At 36.6% G+C, this 5226-nt stretch overlaps 1 non-coding gene across 1 annotated transcript; it reads left to right on the top strand.

The window, feature by feature from the left end:
- Positions 1–4484: 4484 nt before the first annotated feature.
- On the top strand, positions 4485–4557 carry Trnav-cac. Its single transcript has one exon. It is a non-coding gene; the product is annotated as a tRNA-Val (tRNA).
- Positions 4558–5226: the final 669 nt, after the last annotated feature.

Below are 5226 nucleotides of genomic sequence, written 5' to 3'. Positions count from 1 at the left end.
TTTCTTTGTATGTGGTGCTGAGGCTCGAACCCGGGCCGCATGCACGCCAGGCGAGCACCATACCGCTTGAGCCACATCCCCAGCCCTCCCTTCTTTTAAAGGTAAACTTTGATACAATAAATTAAGCCACAAGATCATTAACATATGGTATAAAATAATCCAGTTTTTTATTTAAGGAAATGGCGAGAGTTCTTGACCCATCATCCCATATATTATTTAGTCATTTTCACGTTTCAGTTATTTTCTGACCTTAAATAGTTGGGCTTTTTCAAGCCTACTCCTTCTACTATTTTTTCTTTTGTTTTCCAATTGAAGTGATTTTCAAGATTTTTATTTTCTTGTTTAATTGAATTTTCCACTAAATTATTCTGACAAAAATTGAGTTCTCTCAGAGAGCAAAATAGTGATTTACCTCAGAAGTTTGAATTATAATTTTATGTGGTTATCTCCATAATAATATCTTCCAGCTTTTGAGTTAGTACTTCAGTAAAAACTGATTTTTTTTCTTTTTTTAATTAATGAATTATTAATGAATTTATTTGTTCTAATTTGTTATACATGACAACAGAATGCATTTCAGTTCATAGTACACAAATGGAGCACATTTTTTTATTTCTCTGGTTGTACACAAAGTAGAGTCACATCATTTGTGTCTTCATACACTACCTAGGGTAATGATATCCATCTCATTCCACCATCTTTCCTACCTCCATCCTCCCTCCCTTCCCCTGTCTCCCCTTTGCCTTATCCAAATTTCTTACTTTCCTCCCATTATGGATCAGTTTCCACTTATCAGAGAAAACATTTGGCCTTTGTTTTTTAGGGATTGGCTTACTTCACTTAGCATGATATTCTCCAACTCCATCCATTTACCTGCAAATGCCATGATTTTTTCCCTTTTACTGCTGAGTAATATTCCATTGTGTACATATACCACAGTTTTCTTATCCATTAATCCACTGAAGGACATCCAGGTTGGTTCCAAAATTTAGCTATTGTGAACTGTGCTGCTATAAACATTGATATGACTGTACCACTATAGTATGCTGTTTTTAAGTCCTCTTGGTATAAAATGAGGAGTGGGATAGCTGGGTTAAATGGTGGTTTCGTTCCAAGCTTTCTAAGCAATCTCCATACTTTCCAGATTGGTTGTACTAATTTGCAGTCCCACCAACAATGTACGAGTGTGCCTTTTTCCCCACATCCTCACCAACACCTATTGTTGTTTATATTCTTAATAGATGCTATTCTGACTGGAGTGAGAAGAAATCTTAGAGTAGTTTTGATTTGCATTTCTCTAATTTCTAGAGATGTTGAACATTTTTCCATATATTTGTTGATCAATGTATATCTTCTGAGAAGCGTCTGTTCAATTCCTTAGCCCATTTATTGATTGGGTTTTTGTTGTTGTTGTTGTTTTAAGTTTTTTGAGTTCTTTATATATCCTGGAGATTAGTACTCTATCTGATGTGCCTGTGGTAAAAATTTTACCATTCTGTAGGCTCTCTATTCACCTCACTGATTTGTTTCCTTTGCTGAGAAGAAGCTTTTCAGTTTGAAATCATCCCATTTATTAATTCTTGATTTTATTTCTTGTGCTTTAGGAGCCTTGTTAAGGAAGTTGGGGTATAATCTGACATGATATAAATTTGGGCCTTCTTTTTCTTCTATTAGGTGCAGGGTCACTGGTCTTGTTCCTATGTCCTTAATCCACTTTGAGTTGAGTTTTGTGCACAGTGAGAGATAGGGGTTTAATTTCATTTTGCTTTATATGAATTTCCAGTTTTCCTAGCACCATTTGTTGAAGAGGCTATTTTTTTCTTCAATATATGTTTTTGGCACCTTTGTCTAGTATGAGATATCTGTATTTATATGAGTTCATCTTTGTGTCCTCTATTCTGTACCATTGGTCTACATGTCTATTTTGGTGCCAATACCATGCTGTTTTTGTTACTATTGCTCTGTAGTATAGTTTAAGATCTGGTATAGTGATGCCACCTCCTTCACTCTTCTTGCTAAGGATTGCTTTAGAAATTCTGAACTCTTGTTTTTCCAGATGAATTTTATGATTGCTTTTTTTTTATTTCTATGAAGAATGTCATTGGGATTTTTGATTGGAATTGCATTAAATCCATATATTGCTTTTGGTAGTATGGTCATTTTGACAATATTAATTCTGCCTATCCAAGAACAAGGGAGATATTACCATCTTCTAAGATTTTTGAGATGACTGTTGCTATTTGGCTCAATGTGCAATCATTAGTTGTGAAAGGATAGAATTCCTTTCTGAACTTTCATTGTGAGGATTATCAAAAGGAACACAATGTCACACAGAACTCTCAAGATTTTTCATATTCACCTGAACTCCCTCATTTTATCGTTTAAGGTTTTCAGTGTGTGCTTCAGAATTCCAAGTTTAAAACTCTTATATGTGTTGCTCATCAAAAATATGATTTTAAATTTATATACAAAAAGTAATGAATGATGTACAGAAAAATAATAAGGGTAGAATTTTCAATAATTTCGGGGCACTAGGGGGATTACTGAATAGAAAGTGAAATATATTACTGAAATAGAAAGTGAAAGTAATAATAGCTAACATTTTAAGATATTAAAGAAGCCAAATACTTTGCACCAGGACAATAGGAAAGATGCCTGAAGGGCATCTCAGCAAGACCCTACCCATCCAAACTACTGTTATGGTTTGGATCTGAATTGTCCCCTAGAGGTTCATGTGTTCAAGATTTGAGACTGAAATGTAGCAGTCTTCAGAAGTGGGTCCCTTGGGAAATGACTAGGTCATGAGGGCTCTAATCTCATTAGAGGATTAATCAGAGGGACCCAGAAAAAGAAGTGGGTCTTTGGGGGAGTGTACTTGGGGACCATATCTTGTTCCTAGCTCTTCCTTCTCCATTTTTTTGTTCCCTTTCTACATCCCAGATGTCATGAGCTAAATAACTTTCCCTTAGTATAGTCTTTTGCCATAATGTTTTTGCCTTTAAAACAGATGGCTGTGGACTGAAACCATAAACCAAAATAAACTTGTCCTCCTGCTTAATGAAGAGGAAAACAAAAACTAATACACCTATCATATTTGCTGTGGTAAATTAGTACCTACATGAATGATATCTTTCCTCCAAACCATGAACTAGATATTTTCTAATTCTACAGGTAAAGAAACTGAGAAACAAACAAAAACTCCCAAGATTCCCAACTTAAATCTCAAGAAGTTTAAGCTAGCTTTTGTTTATTGTTTTTAATACCACACAAAATATTGGCTCATTATTTGTGTATTTGTGTGTGTTTTATGGTTTTAGTGTGGGTATATTTATGTGTTCAAGATATATACTTGTATACTTTTGATATTAAATATCCCACAAAGATCCATATGCTAAAGTCTTGGTTGGTAACCTGTGGTGCTATTGGGGAGTGTTGGAATGTTTGTGAGGTAGAGTCTAGTGAAAGAAAAACAGGTCATTGGTGGTGTGCCCTTGAAGGAAGTATTGGCACTTCAGTCCCTTTTTTGTTCTCTTTTGCTTTCTGATCACCATGAAAGAAGTAGTTTTCTCTTCCATGTGTTCCCCACAATGATGTATTTACTCATCATAGGTCCAAAGGCAAAAGGGCCATGTTGTCATGGACTGAAATATCTAAAACTTTGAGATAAAGAAACCCTTTACTTCTATAAGTTGATATTTTCAGGGTTTTATCACAGAAATAGAAATCTGACTAATACAGAAACTTGTAGTGGGACTATTGTGGTGACACACCTGATGATGTGGTTCAGAAGCCTTTGGAATTGGTTTGCAGAAGGACTTTGGAAAATTTGGAAGAAATAAGGTAGAGAAAGTCTAGAATGCTATAAGACTTAAGGAACATTTTGGTGGGATCTCAAAAGATCCATGGCAGAGTTGATTAGGTTTCAGATAGAAATGAAGACACTATTAAGAATTGGACTACAGGCCACTCATGTTACATTCTGGCAGTAATTTATCTATATTTTATCCATGCTCTGAGCCTTTGTAGGAGCTAAGTTTGAAAGTGATAGACTAATTAATCTGGTAGAAATAATTTCAAGTAGGCACAACATTTAGACAGTGGTATGAGTATTGCTTGCTAATTTTAGCTGAATTTATAGTGATAATTTGGAGTAAAAGGCAGATTGACAGATTTTTAAAATTTGCAGTTTGTCCAGAAAAGAAATATGCTTAAAGTTGTGGCCAAGTAAGGTGATATTGCTAAGGAGACTAGTGCCATCAAAAAGAAGCCAAATACTTTGCACCAGGATAATAGGAAAGATGCCTAAAGGGCATCTCAGGAATCAGCAAGACACCACCCGTCCCATCATAGGCTTTTTTTTTTTTTTTTTTGAGAGAGCCTCAGGCTACCTAAGGAACTATTTTAGTGAGATTCATGTTCTCATGGTCACCTATCCAGGCACTCAGACTAATTGTTACTGCCGTGGTTAAAACAGATACAGGGCTGGGGATATAGCTCAGTTGGTAGAGTGCTTGCCTCACATGCACAAGGCCCTGGGTTCAATCCCCAGCACCACCAAAAAAAAAAAAAAACCCAAACAGATACAATAACAGCACAGACTATTGGCACACTTTGGCATCAGCTGGCAGTACTCATTTTTTTTTCAGACATGCAGAATATAGGAATTATGGGGTTATGGAGACTTTACTGAGATTCCAAAAGAAGGGCTGGGAGGCCAGACAGTGTGTGGAAAGGTCCCTAAAAGCAGTGTTACATGGGAATGAAGCTGAAAGTGAAGCTAAAGTTGCAGTGGAGACCCTAGGGTGTTAGAGATGCCAGGAATGTGAATCACCTCCCAAGGAAAGGTGCAGGGAGCAACAAAGAACAGTCCCAACAAGTAAGCAGTTGGGCCACAGTCAGCAAAGCTATAGAGGCAGGGATGCCCAAGTCCTTGGAGTCTCATGCCATGTGTCCTAGATGGTGGATTTGGAGCTACAGGATTTTTTTTTTAAATTTTTTATTGTTGGCTGTTCAAAACATTACATAGTTCTTGATATATCATATTTCACCCTTTGATTCAAGTGGGTTATGAGCTCCCATTTTTACCCCATATACAGATTGCAGAATCACATCAGTTACACATCCATTGATTTACATATTGCCATACTAGTGTCTGTTGTGTTCTGCTGCCTTTCCTATCCTCTACTATCCCCCCTCCCCTCCCCTCCCCTCCCCTCTTCTCTCTCT

This window comes from Marmota marmota, unplaced genomic scaffold (genome assembly GCF_001458135.2).
Source record: "Marmota marmota marmota unplaced genomic scaffold, marMar, whole genome shotgun sequence".
NCBI lineage: Eukaryota > Metazoa > Chordata > Mammalia > Rodentia > Sciuridae > Marmota > Marmota marmota.
This window is presented reverse-complemented; position numbering and strand designations above follow the sequence as displayed.